The following is a 15,469-nucleotide window of genomic DNA, read 5'->3' as shown; positions in this document are numbered from 1 at the left end:
TCCTGACTGAGTGTGGCAGGCGGATAAGGGGATGGACAAAATGGACTCAAATTTAATGAGATAAATCTGAGCTATAGGCTGGCATTATGAAATAATCTTTGTGAATGACTGTGTCAGCAGTTACCTTTACTCTAGCTTTCTTGAGAGAGTCTTGTAATGATGTAAAGAATTAAAACGGCCTCCAAGGCGTTGTAGATCGGAGCTGGAGCCACGCCTTTTAAATGGGCTCCTCAGCCACACCCGAATGAATAAAGCTGCCTCTACATAAGAGGACATGTAAATCCCCTGCAGACTATATATCACTTAGCCTTAGATTTGATGAAGAGATTATTGTGATGTTAGATGTTGACCACTGAGAGATTTGTTGAAATTAGTTGTCCCTTGTGTTAACTGCCCTTCTCTCTCGTTTAAAGTCTGCTTGCAGACAGCGACAAGCTCCACTGTCATTACAAACTTAATAAGAGCAGAAGTGAGATTGATGAGAAAAACAGAGGCATCAACTGCTCTTTTAATTAACTCGTGTCCCATAATGTTGCCAAGACAAAGGCACTGAGCAAAGAATGAGACATTTTCTTTTTCCCTCTACCCCCTTTTTCTGTTTTGTTGCCTCGCTCACCAGCAATAATGAACAGCCTTCTGGGACCCAATTACATCCAAGGCTGCATTAGGAGCTCAGCAGGCCCAGTGGAAACTTCAGCTGAGTTAGACCCCCCCCCCCCCCCCCCCCCCCCCCACACACACGCTGTTACCCCGCTGGAGATGGCCTTCACTTGATTGAATTTTGAATGTTACACAGCCCCACACCTCACCCCTTGTTTTTCTGTAGTCCTTTACGTTCGGCGGCTCCAAACCCACATGTGGTTTATGTTGGAAATGGGAGGATATGTATGCTTGTTGTTAGTTGTCCTTCACTTTATAACTGCTTTTTTGTGATCGAGTGGCTTTCAATTCGGTGTGCAATGGCCAGCTGGAACACTAATGCCTGTTTGTGTGTTACATCCCTGCAACAAACAGCATGTTCATGGGAGGAAACGAGATTAAAACCACTGAACTGTGATATTTTGGAACTGAATAAACAGACAGCAGGAGATGTATAAGAAAAATGAAGCAAAACAAAAACTTTCTGTGAGGGACGCGGATTATGTGGGAAAGTACATGCCTCTTACCTCAAAAGGATGTTTCTTATTTAAAGATCAGCAGTGAGTTTTAGTTGTGCACATTTTCCTTATGAAAGATGCATTCTTTCTAATGGAGTTTAAGGGTCAGCACTGCCTCTACACACACACCAAGTTTAAGCCTTGCTGGTTTTGATTTTCCATGGAATTTGGTTCTGGGAATAATGTCCCACATCTGTTGTAGCCTAGAAAATACCAACTGCATTGATAACTACTTAGCTGTTGTAGTTTGGAAAAAAAGTATTCAACTGTTTGCTCCAGTTAAATAAACAGAGATTGATGGATTTCACTCAGTCAGCACATTATTTTTATCTTTGCAAAGAGAGAACAGTTCATCATACGGCCCCTATTGCACAGTAACCAGCCCTGTTCTGCCTGAGCAGCGTTCGTTCCCCCTTACTTACAATAATGGAATGTTGTCAGAGTCTAAACGAATAACAGACACTTTGGTTAAACAGTAACATGTTATGAATAAACTGACTTTAAATACATCATCATATGACACACACAAAATCTTTGTTCTTTCCCCACACTCAAAAGCTTCAGAGCTGGAAACATCCAAGGCTTTGTTTATCATGCATTTAGCTTTTGTCGTTGTCCTTAGGGAGTTGATAAAGAGAAATCCAATTATTTAGAACCTTAGCAAATTTAAGTATACATTCATTTTATTCAACAAAGAGGTTTTCTGATTGACAAGAGATTCCCCTTTGAAATTTTAGACAATGCAAGAAATATAGATGTTTTTTAAATCTATTTGACATGTCTAAACTTCTCAATTCTCAATAAACAAGACACAATGCCCTTTATAGTCGTTGAATACTTCACATAATTCCTGACAAACTTCCTACTTGTTTCTTCTGGTACCTTAGATCAGTCACTTCCACGTTTTTTGAGTCTGGAAGGCCTCTTTGCAATCACCCTAATCTTTGGCTTGCTTTCAAGTCCAAAATTTTCTGCATATGTCTTGATGAGATATTTCAGAATCTTGATGTATTTTTCTTTTAGTTTGTTATTGTCGTGCCATTTATACGGATTGAATCACCTTGAATCACCTTCCCACCACCAGTCCTGATCATTCCAATGGTGTACCTATGGTTGAATGCTTCCTTGAATTCTCCCTTTTTTAAGAATGAATGAAAGATGCATCACTATGTCCAGTCAATGCAAGTATAGTTTTATGTGGCCAAAAGCAGACTTGCCTTTTTTTTTTTTACAGAATCAAATCCAGCAAGATACAGTATGTCCTGTGGCAACTAGACCTCGAAGCAATTGGCTGAATTTTAGTCCTTACTCAGTTCTTTTGTTTTAGTAACGACTTTCCCAACACCTGCGGAGAGCTACTATTTTTCCACCCTTAGAGGATGAAGAACATCTATTCCAAGTTAATTAGGTTGCTTTAGAACGGCATCGACTAATGGAAATTATATTGAATCTTACATTTTCCCAAAATTCTCACAATTTGCTAGTGTTATAATTTCATTTCAGGCTGAGTTCTCTACAACCAAAGTTGATCTTAAAAGGGGTTGTCTGTTTCATTGTTTTGTCAAAGTGCCACGTTAATCCTGTTGGCTGAGCTCTGGACCAGTAACACTCCCTTATTTTGGTACCGATAGCAGACCATCAGACAGAATGCACCTGTAGTCCTAATGAAAAAAATAAAATATTTTCGATTTACTTAGCAGTCTAAGTTAGAGACATTTCTGTGTAATGAACATGTCAATTCATCTTGTTTCCCATTCAGTGAATAGTTTTACTCTTTACTTTAAACTCATCTCCTCCATGATGACTTACTCAGCTCTGCAGAAAGACAAGATGCTGCTGTTAGAAGACAGCTGTTAGAAGACTGAAACTTCATTTGGAAAATAGTAAAGATCACAAAGTTCAACACTTTCAATGCATAAATTAAAGAGAGTACCTTGTTTTACTTGTGAACCCAAAAATATAGATGCATTTTCAGAACACTTAATTGCAAGGATTGGGAGCCTGTTGTGGCATCCAGTCGTGTTTTCAAAGGTCCATTGTTTTATCCCCAACCAGCACTTTGTGTATACTTTACTACCAAGCTTGATCTACTTCCCTATGGAGTGCATAGTTACTAACATCTCATCCACTATTGCTTAGGGGTCTTATTTTGTTCTAGAAGAAAGACTTTATACTGTCAAACTCAGACATCCCATGTGATTGAAGGCCGATGGGCATGGAACTCTCAGAGCTGCCCTCAGAGCTGCAGCTATGCCTTCTTATGGTGGGTGGGGTGGAAGAACAAAGGCAGACTTGTTAAGGATTTTATACCTTTATTATTCTTTTATTTTGCTGAAATTCCCTCTTTTTATCTGGCCAGACTCATTAAGATTTTTGGCTGGTTTGGCTTGTGGGCATTTTTCTTCAGGGGTAGTTGCTGTATGCGACTCAAGTATATATTCTTTTGTAGATTTTAGCATAGAAATACAGTTATTACGTTGAAGTACTAACAATATGGGATAAAATATACTGACGTAAAATAAAAAAAAGGCAAAAAATAGATTAACAATGACACAAATCACACCATGTATATGATGGTTGTAGGAGCCTTTATTGTTTTCCATGTATTATTATATTTTAAACTCTCTAAACACTCAACTTTAAAACGTAACATCACATTTCTGTTCTTTTCATAAATAACAGAAGGTCATTTGAATCATTTGATTTGTCTGCAGAAGGACAAGGTCCCATCAGGGATGAAATCTGCAGCAGGACATCTTCCATCTCTGTCCAATAATGACTGATGAAAAACAAAGGTTAGGAGATTTGGTTTCCTCTCTGGGACTGTCATCTTGCAATCAGCACACCCGTTGTTGTCAAAATCCTGCAGAACAATAGCAGATATTCCATTAAGTGGGTGATCAAAGATCACAAAGGGCTGTTAAAAAAGAATTGAATAAAATCCTTTGATGGGATATATTTTTTTTGGAAACTATTCCATGCAAAAAGTAAGAAAAGCAATTTGTTTTTTGTTTTCTTGCAAAAATCGATAATTGCTACCCTAAAGTGAGTTTGAATAACAATCAGGGTTGACATATTTAAACAAGAGTAGTATCCACAAATAATACCTATTTGTCAGTGTAATTAAAAGCCACAATAAAATCCGAAATCTAACGCACGTGAAACGAATAGTATCCAAATTTAATAAGAGGAGGACATTTCAAATACATTTTATTTTCATAATTCTCTTATGCTCTGAAAATCTGGGATTTATGTCGTCCGTCACAGTTTGTCAAACTGATCATCAAATATTCTAGTAAACAGGTTTAATACTGTAAGTTCTTGAGTTTTCTGGATTTCATAGATGTTCTTACCATAAATGGGTAAACTTTTGCATGGTTTTTCACCATCTGTTATTTTGGGAATATAGACTTTCCTACAGTTCTACAACAGTAGCTGGCAATGCTAAAGTTTAAATTTCACTTTTTAAAACCTTCCTAGCACAGACAAATGCTGAAAAGAGCTCTGAATGCATTACCTGCTCATTTATTTTAAATTTGATCTTTTAAATGACATATTGTAAGACTAGATTACTTCAGGAGAAAAACAGACAAGTATCTGGCTATAAGCAGGATTCTCTTTTGATTCTTTAACAGTGTCTTTTGCTAAACATCTTTAAAGAGTGTATTTGATATGTTATATATATATATATATATATATATATATATATATATATATATATATATATATATATATATATATATATATATATATATATATATATATATATATTGATGTGGAATATATATCATATTAATTTCTAGAAGGTTATGTATTTTATACTTCGTTTTATAGAAGAGCCAAAAAGAACTAAGGTACTGGGTAATAGCTCACACCAACCAGTGTTCTAAGAGCTCTGAACATAACGAGTGTTACCTTGCTTAGGTGGTAAGGTCAGACAACATAGTAGCCTGAGGCCATTTGTCATCTGCCGACCTCACCTAGTTAACGGTGGCTTCATACAATGGCACTTGTTACTTGGGTCATATAAGGTTTTAGTGGCCAAAAGGCCCCAAGGATGTTGTTGATAAATTCACAAGCCTCCTAATAATTTTATGTACCATTCACCAAGTCTAAATTTATATCCATCAAAGATCTTAATAAAAAGAGATGACTCAATAAATCCAATCCAATTTCCAAATCCAAATTTCCACAAATTTCCAAAAATGTTATATGCTTCTTTAATAAGTACACTTTTAGCAGGGAATTAGTAAAAGCAAAGTTAAGCAGATTTAAAATTTTAAAATCAAACTTAAATCTTTTATAAAAATGCTAACTCATTCTAAGGCTGACTAATAAGGAGAAGCTTTGGATCTCTTTGGGGAGCAGACAGACTTGTACTGCAGATGGAATCAATGCTTGCAGATGATAAAGTTTCTTGGGTAAGGGATTCGTTCAACTGATGAAGCTACTCGGCTTTGTGGCAGCACTCCTATGTATAGGGCGGTATCCCTACTGCACAGCTCATGTCTTTCATGTCATTCTACGTATGATGAGGAAAAAACAGACGCATAATGTTACGAGAATGAACCAAAAAATTCTGCAGAGTGGGAGAATAGAGATAGAATGATGAAAAAGGGTCCCTATGTCCTCCAGCATTCCTCATGTTTACATTGTTCTTCCAGAAAAAAACACTTACAATGTTCTCATATGCTTCACCCCTGTAGCACTGACTGTGGTAAAATAAATTTTAAAATCTACACTGAGAACAAAGAAAAGGCTTAATATGTCTTATGAGGAAAGATGCATCAATATTGACTTTGTCGAAAACTTTTCAGAAAAAGGATGACAGATTTTTTTGAATGTTTTTGTTATCTTCTTTCTTCCCCAGTCTTATGTCATGTCGTTTGCTCTCATCCTTAGTAGAAGAGACCAAATAGAGAACAGGATATGAGGGCATTCAAGTTGAAAATGGCATGAGCAGTATCAAGTGTAGGGATATCAAATTTTTTGCTGATGTTTGGATACATCAAAATGTCCTTAAGTTCAAACACAAAAATCCAAAACAAAATATGTGTTTACTGATCCATCATAATTCAGTTTTGAATTGGGTCAAATGTAAAATGTTCAGTACCCAGTCCTGATGCTACTTCTGTTGAACATTTTTCCACTCGTTGCTTACATATTTTACTCTCATCTGACATAGCAGTGCACAAGGCACTTTTGTAGCAGGTGTTGTGTCATTGAGGCCTGGTCGATAAATAGACGCTTCAGGAAGAAAAGCACTTGACTGTTAACAGGAAAAAAAGAAGAAATCACAGAAACTAACAATACAGGCAAAGTTTCTTGACTGCAGACGGTAGTTAGGATACTTTTTTGTCAAAACATTGCCTTATTAAATGATTGGTTGATGGCATTTTCATCTGGAAAACAGATCCTTAAGCAGACATTTTTACAGAATGCAAATTTGCTCTGCTTATTTTGACTGAGCCTCAACAGCGTCGCAATCCCTCTTAAGCTTCTTGTTGACCGCATCTGCCAGCCTTGTGTACACAATTGGCTCCTCAGCTATTCAGGCTGCATTGTTAATGTTTGGCCTTTTGTGCGGCTCAGTTCCAGTGGACAGAAAACATCACATGTGCAAAATTATTCCACAACTCAGATAATTAGCTATAGAAACAAATCCGCCTGTGAATCGCAATGTGCCTCAGTAACATTAGAATTTTGTCAGTATCGCAAAAGGAAAGGAATTGAATGCCAAGAGAAATTAGCTTATTGAATAATGCTTGGAAATGTGCACTGAATGAAATGAGTCAATCATTCTAATGTGGGATGGAAGCCCTGTGGGGAATAAATAAGCAATAGTCACATCATGCAGTGAGAACAAATGAGCATGGTACACAATGAGGCAGGGTCACATTCTGCCAGAGCTGTGAGCGTGGGATGAGCTAATGAGCTGTGTGAGGGAGTCTGTCGGTTTGTGCGAACTTACAGGAAGATAAACAGGAAGCACCAGAAAAAAAGGGGGATCCACAGCCCTGAATAAGCGGATATACAAACCAAGACATCCAGACACACAAGCTGTAAGTCAGGCAGGACACAAAGACAAAAGTCAGAGGAGCTAGAGTGGAGGAGGTGGGCTAAAAGTCGACTTGCCATCTGGGGCAAGCAAACATGCAGACAGACAGATCAGCTGACAGGTATAGCAGCCAAGCAGACAAAAAGACAAGCAGCGCCTAAGAAGGACGGCGGCACAAAGCTTTCAAAAGCGACTTATAGTTATTAACTATTCAATCACATAAAGGAGAGCTGAAGGCGTGAAAGGTTGCGGGCCGAAGCACTTTTGCTTCAGTGCATTAAGAGCCTGGTCCGGCACTCGGGGCTGCGTGAAAGAGAAATGGATTGCCTCCCAGGAAGATGACTGCTCAAAGGGGTAGGCTTTTTTACCCTTAATAACAGCAATCTGCTGTGAAAATCTAATCCCAAGTACCATTTACACCGAATGTCGATAACTTCTGCTTGAAAAAGCATACCATACAAATTTTTCAGACCCCGATATACAAATAAACACAAGCTCTGCCATCAATCAAGACAAAGCCTTAGAGCAATGGAAAACAATAGCAAATTGCTAATGAATACCATCCTGCTTGAAATCCACATTTTAGAAAAGCATATAAATATTATACATAATAATAACAATAATAACAAAAATATACTTCATAGTAAAAACACTGAATACATTTGATCAGACATATATGGGTCTATAGCAATAATACAGTATTAAAGATTTATTAAAATAATAATCTGCAAATGTTGATAATGTGACCGACATTCTATAATCCACAAGCACTGTATGGGAACTGATCATGGGATGAATTATTAGCACTATCTTTCCCATTACAGATACGGATGCCACCTTAAGATCTGTCTAAGATCTCTCTGTCTCGCTACCTTAATTCCCCCTCCTCAGTGGTGGATAAGAGGGATCAAAAATACATCCAAATGCATGGGCAACTAGAGGATGTCAGGTCTCAGGCTGGCCAGCACTTTCACAGCAGTGGTAATAACACTTAATGAAAGCTGGGAAGCTGGACACTAAGAGCAATAGGCTAGCTGTTATTTTTCCAGCCCCCACCCTGCATAGAGACCCGGCCTTTAGATATCATAAATAAACAAACATGCTGTGCGACAATAGATGTACTTTTTTCTTTAACCTCTATTTGCTATTCCAGCCCTTATTTATCTGAGTTAAATTCCCAGGGTCCCATGTTGGCCACTTAGGCCAGTGCTGCAATCATTGCTCCCTGCAGATCTTGCAAAACAGGACATTGTTCCAGTAACCCAACAGGCCTTAATGGGCTGAGTTTGCATTTGGGTTTAATGTGGAAAACTAATACCACAAACACCCACTAAGGAAGAATCTTAGGGATTTTTTTTTTACATTTCACAATTCTTCTTATATTGCTACACACAGTCTATGGAACTCCTGTTATGAAAACACTAACTTGCACGTTTTGGCACAAGTTAAGCTGTTATCTTCTTAATTAATCTGAATGGCATGCAATGGTGGCTGCCTCCTGTGATGCAGCTGATCCAGCTGAGAGCGAAATGAGAAGGATGCTCTCATTCAAAGGAGTGGTGAGGTTGAAAGTAAACAGAAGGAACGAGGGGATAGAGAGGCTCGTCTAAGCACAAGCCCCCAATCAGTACAGTCAACACACGGCAGATTGGGTTCACATCTTTTTCTCCCTATCCTTATGTTGCTTCTGGCCTATCACCAAAAAGGAATCCCTTCAATCAGCTCCAATTTCCCTGCTTTCAATTTAAGAGGATGTGGGATAAGAAGGTGCTGCAAGAAAATGCCAGGTAACACAAGCTGGGCTTACTCAGAGGCAAGGAGATGCTGGCTGAGGAAAATGATATTGCTTCGGCCGTGAGATATGATTCCATCAATAGGCAACCCTTTCAAAGGCAACACACTGAATTCATATTTTATTTAGAAACGGTTAAAAGTTTCTTTTATACCACTGGCTGGGAGATGTATCCTGTGGGCTGTCAGTGACCAATTACAGAGATAAACACTTCTATCTGGACATGGGATGGAGAGTCCTTGGGTCCTCTGTGTGGAAACTTTTTAAACTCCCGGGGACCAATCTACCCCAGGGAGTTGAGACATTTTTTCTCTAATGCCTTTCATTGTCCTTTTAATATGGATTATTTTTGCCAGCCTCAACATTTTCCAGCTACTTCGGAAAAGTGTCTTCAATGTTAACAAGCTTTTGCCATCAGTCATTGATGGGACGCTGCAGCTGACCAGCCTAAGGACGGGGTCACTGTGGGTGAAGAAAAAGAGATGTGCTAAATGTGTTTGAATGTAAAGGGGAACCTCTGTTCTGAGACACCAAGGACATTGTGTTGAGGCTTCATTAGCAACAGGACCCAGAGCTTCCTTTTGGGAAGGTGGTACGTTTCAAACATTGATGTGTCAGCTTTCCATGACTCTCAAGCTGCCTACACAGCTGGAAAACACAGACCATTAGTCAAACAAACGCACTGGATCCTATGCTAATCCCAGGATGAGGGAAAATCGTTACCAAGGCAGACAATAGTGTCCTCAGAGTTATGAAGCATCTTTGTTTTTTAGTGTCTGTGATGTGCTACTGAGTGTTTCTATTGACCTGTGTTTTAGATGAGCCACTCCAGGAACGTTCCTCTGCTGCGTGAAAGCTTTCTTCTTTGTCATTGAAGTCTCTAGAGTCGACCCAAGCAAAAGCAGGGAACATGTCACACAGATAGGTTGTATAGATTTGCCATCCCTCTTTTGGGACATAAGGAATGCTAAGGCTATCCCAGTAATGTAATGATGGCCTGTATACTGATGCTAAATGGTGGCCCTTCTAGAAACTGTTGTTCCTGAAAAAAGATAAAATAATTATTTGATACCAGTAAAAATATTTTAATCCAACTGTGACTGAAACACACAGCTCTTCATATCCTCTGTACCAGTTAACACAAGCATGAGTAAAGACACCCGTTGAAAAGCTTCAGAACTTCATAACATTCTCAAAGAAAAAAAAAAGGAAAACAAGCACCGAGACCTTGTTGGTAAGATCATGATTGTTCAAAATAATGAAGTTTGTTTAAAAAAAAAAAACATATAAAAGCTTTTATTTTCTTAGGTGTAAAGTGATTGGAAAGACCGCATATTTTATTTGAAATAAAAATATGTAGCAAGATGTACACATTTTGTCAATTATCTTTAGAAAAATGAAAGTGACGATAATTGACTGATAAAAACAGAAAATAATTTAAATTGTAGCTTTTCTCTTAATAGCTAAAACAACATTTATTTGCGTAAGCACTTTCTGAGAGCCATGTGTTTCATTACAGTAAAGTATAGTTGACCAGCTTCTGGAATCTGTGAAATGCAAAGCTGTACAATATTTTAGTTGTAATAGCCATTGCAGTTGTAATGTCAAATAGTCTGATTACAAAGGAATAGCTTCAGAAACATCCCATGTGATGGTACATGCTTTAAAGTGTACTGTGACCTAAGTTAGACTGGTATTCTTTCTGATACAGCTCATTGCACTTTAAGAGAAGCCTTAAATAATTTTCTGTAATTTACTATCCCTCTAGCAACCACCTGCTTGTCTAAAGTAAGCTGTTCTTCAGAACAAGGTCTGGATTTGTCTAATGTTTTTAAAAAATTAACCACAACCAGCAAGTCCAGCATTTTCTGACTAGTCCTTTTAAATAGGAACAATTTTATTTTGTTTATTTCAAGTACAGATTCAGTTACAAAGAATCAGTAACATGATTGCAAGGCTGTTTGACTTTTTCGGCTTTTTATTACTCCTACTGGTAAATCTTTACCAGAGCCGGCCCAAGTAGGAGGACAATGTAAACATCAAATAGCCCAACACTTTACATTTTTGCTGCATATGGTTACTTTATTCTTCCATTTAAGCTCAGGTTTAAGAGCAATGATCTCAATTTGCTGAGTTTAAGTTCAGAAAAATACGGAAAATATACATATAAGATTCTGTGTATCACAGAATGAACTACATCAACAATCTCTAACCATTTTCTTCTATATTTGATAGTGATGAATGATTGTGATGTCCTGCAGTCTTATTTTTATAGCTATCGGTTACACTTTGCCGTCTAATGGTCAAAGGTATGCTAGCACATGATAAAATGTGCAGTACCGTATTTTCACGACCATAAGGCGCACCGTACTAAAAGGCGCAGTCCCAGTTATGTGTCCCATTTCTGTATTTAACACACACATAAGGCGCACCGGACTATAGGGCGCGTTTTTTATATACAGGTACATGTCCTCTACTACCTTTAAATACCTCTACTGCGTATTTAAAAATACAGGGGGGCCAAAACTGAGTATGATTGTGCTTTATTCATGTATTTATTACAAAGTATTAATCAAACCTGCGAGCTGGCCGTGAGAGATGACAGGGCGCTGTGGTCACTCATAAATGAACTTAAAATCCTGAAACCTGCCGACGGAATATGTTCGCTTTTCTTACCGGTATCCTGGTGCCTGCAGTTTAAATTATTTAGATGAAAAACACCTGGCAGCCACCGCAATGAACCCGGAGGCTACCCGGCCTAGAGGCTGCTGATGAAGGAATTTCTACTGTCGGTGCACCGCTGGTATGTCGGGGTCTGAGTGCCTCCGACAGAAATAGATAATCTGGATGAACTGACTGCAATTATTAAGTTTTCAGGTGGACTTTCTCACTTAAAAACATATTAAAACTACTTTATTCCCACTGATCACAGCAAATATAGCTGCAAGATTTAGATTATTTAGATGAAAAAACACCTGCCAGTCGCCGAGGTGAAACCGGAGGAGACCCGCCCAGAGGCTGCTGTTAAATTAAGTTTTCAGGTAGAAAAATAGAGCGGGAGCAAAACTGAGTATGATTGTGCTTTATTCATGTATTTATTACAAAGTATTAATCAAACCCATCAAAGTCATCATCCTCTGTTTCTGAATTAAACAGCTGCGTTAAAGCAGACATGCCAATTTCCCCTTCTTCGCTGTCAGAGTCACTTTCAGTGCCGGGCGGCTCCTCAGAAATAATGCCTGCTTTTGTGAAAGCTGGAACAACAGAGCCAGCAGACACGTTAGTCCAAGCATCTACAATCCATCCGCAAACGGTGGCGTAACTTGCCCGGCGCTGCCTTCCACTTATAGTGAAACTGTGGTCTCCGTCGGTCATCCATCGCTCCCACGCTGCTCGCAGCCTTACTTTGAACGGCCGGTTCACACGGATGTCGAGCGGTGGAAGTTCCTTTGTCAGACCCACGAGCACAGCGTTTATTTTTTTTCACCATGTTTTTCACATCAGCTGTGAGATGGGCACGCATGGAGTCACATATTAAAAGCGATGGTGATGCGTGGAAAAAAACACCTGGTCTCCTCACATACACCTGCCTCAGCCACGCTTTCATCATCTCCTCATCCATCCAGCCCTTTCATTTGCTTTAATATGTCATCAGAGCGCTGTGTCTGTCTCGCTGTCAGCTCCCAGATCAGCTTCTCTGATTCGTTGATGCGGCGCTTCCAGCAGCAAAACTTCAATTTTTCCAAAACGCGCTGCGGGACCTTTTGCTGCGTCTATACGCTCGTCAACCGTTGACTTTGCATGTAAACTCGCTGCTTCTGCTGCACCTGCTGCGTCCGGTTCACAGCGAGCACAGCATTAATTTGTTTCACCATGTTTTTCACATCAGCTGTGAGATGGGCACGCATAGAGTCAGATTAACAGCGATGGTGTGGTGATGAGTGGAAAAAAAACCACCTGGTCTCCTTACATTCACCTCCCTCAGCCACTCTTTCATCATCTCCTCAATGAGGTAGTCTCAAAAGTCGCAGTTGCAACACACATAGGGCGCACCGCACCAAAGGGCGCACCGCACATTTTGAGGGGAAAAAAAGACGTTTATGTGCGCCTTATAGTCGTGAAAATACGGTAATTTATTCTGAAAATAAACACAGGCAATGTGCCTTGGAAAGAGATGGTGCATTTGAAAACCATTACAGTCTACAACTAGCTGCATAGCAGTGAATGATATGTTACACGTCATAACCAGTTAAAAGATAAAATCTCATGTTGCACTCAAGCTGAGAGGTGGACCTAGAAGAGGAGACTGTGCTCTTATTTTTGCAAATTTGGTCCTAAGAGGGAATAACATATAGTTAATGATTTAGATGAAAGAAGTCTATGTGAGAGATTAAAGGAAAAGTCCGGTCATTCTTAGAATTCAAACTTCTGAAAGTACTTTAAATATGAAATTATTACATACTTTTCAATAGATAATAAGTGTTTTTAAGTAAGAGTAATTTCATTTGAATGTGCTTTATCAGAGACATTCATGTGTGTCAAAGAACACTTCTGCCACCCACCGGTTTGTGACGTCATGGGGCTGTATCTGCTGTTGAGCAAGTCCCAATGCTGTATATGGTGTTTGTCGCAATTCGTTATTATCCAATTCATCTTGAAAACATTCTTCTTCGAAATGTTGGCTATATATTAGGTTGTTTTTTTTTTTCTCTGACCAGAAGTTCGATGGCAAATCATCCCTCTTCAAGTTAGCAATCCAATAACCAGGATCACAGTAACCCGTCCATGGAGGATCATGAATCAGAAAGATGAAATGACAAATTTTTTTATTTTACTTACCCAGTGTAATACAGTTTAACAATAGCTCTTGTGAAATTCAATGGTGAAATCATCTCGAAAACGTAAATAATTTTTGTTAATTGCAGATGTGTCTAGTAGTTCCCATTGATTTTGCTTGTAAAGTGGGGAGAATTGCGCTAGGCTTAAAGCATTGTGACATCACTGCCGGAAGATGTCAGGAGTTGGGTGTTACTATATTTGGGAAAAAATGTCCGGTCCTGGAGTCAGTAACCGTGACGAAAATTATTATTTTAATTTTTTTTACTGATTAACACTAAATTCATTAAATCACCACCAACATTAGTTGTAGACATAAATAATGATCGATTGATCATTCCTTGCTGACCGGACTTTTCCTTTAAAGCAACCCTGGGGACACAGCTGTTGCTGTGAGATACAATTATACCTTTATTAAAATAGAATAAACCTCCCACACTGCCAGCAATGTCTACGCTAATGATGGCTTCACTGCACGCCTAATGCACATGCCTAAAAAGTAAATGGGTAGAACAAAATGAAAAAACTAGATAAGCAAAATGGAAAAATAAAAATACAAAAAACATGCTCACATTTGACTTGTTTAATTCAATAACTGCAGATTCAGAGATGTAGATGGCATCATATTTGCCAAGACAGTAGCAACTAAGCATCATGTTATTAGGAAAGAAAAAGAAAACCCAACCTGAACTCCTTTCACTGTATTCTGCAGCCAACATGCATTGTCGCAAAGCCGCATATGTTTACATGTCCATAAAGCATTTTATTGTCCTATTTTACACTCAAATGTTGTAAATGAATGATCAGTCTGAAGCATTTTAAAAAGCCATACTTTTACACTTTTTATTCAGAGAACCCATTTTAAGCTGTCCCATTGACAATCTAATTTTTTAAATGTAATTTTATTGCATCCATCCATTTTCTATAACCTCCTAGGCTGCATAGATGCAGATTTACAGAACAGCCAGTTAGCAAATCCGTCCAAAGGTGGACATCCCACGATTGCCTTCAAGGGTTGCTCTATCTGCTCGCGGCAGCGCAGGTGTTCACCTGCTTGCAAGCACACCCGGAGTAAGTAGTAGTTGATGACAAAGTCTGTAGGGTTCACATATATGGACAAATAACAAGGCAAATGTGGTTAGAAAGACAGTTTCTACAAAAGTTACACTAATTAAAATTCAGATATGCTTAAATTTAGCAAGCGATTGCACTGAAATGTGCTAAACACTTGGTGAGGGATCCCAAATGTCAGTGAATAGGCCAATACAATACTCATTTTGTATAAGTGTATCTGCCTAATTTCAGCATACTGGTGACAGTTTTCAATGTAGTGGCCCACCATGCTGAAATATACTGGTGAGAATCCTGCTCATTAGAATAAAGTGTTTGAGGCTAGCGCTGTTCTTCTGTGATTCTATTTTCCACCATTATATTAATCAAAATAGAGATGAATATCAATATCTTAAAAATATGCTTAATTGTTGTCATAGCCAGCCCAAGCTTCAATGCCCTTGGAGCCCTAAGAAAAATAGATATTGCGTCCTTCTATTTCTGCCAATAATAGAGATTGATCACTCAGATAATCAGATCATTCACACTCCTACTGTAAACTTAGCACAGCTCTGA

The 15,469-nt window shown here is 38.7% G+C and overlaps 1 long non-coding RNA gene across 2 annotated transcripts in view; it reads right to left on the bottom strand.

The window, feature by feature from the left end:
- Nucleotides 1-3,707: 3,707 nt before the first annotated feature.
- Nucleotides 3,708-15,469, bottom strand: part of LOC119792182 — an 80,230-nt gene continuing 68,468 nt past the window's right edge. For both annotated transcript variants that reach the window (XR_005281949.1, XR_005281948.1), the window contains exon 5: nt 3,708-4,020. This is a non-coding gene — a long non-coding RNA (uncharacterized LOC119792182). The remainder of the gene's footprint in view (nt 4,021-15,469) is intronic.

Source organism: Cyprinodon tularosa, unplaced genomic scaffold (assembly GCF_016077235.1).
Source record: "Cyprinodon tularosa strain WSP-4 unplaced genomic scaffold, ASM1607723v1 ctg412, whole genome shotgun sequence".
Classification (NCBI taxonomy): Eukaryota; Metazoa; Chordata; class Actinopteri; order Cyprinodontiformes; family Cyprinodontidae; genus Cyprinodon; species Cyprinodon tularosa.
This window is presented reverse-complemented; position numbering and strand designations above follow the sequence as displayed.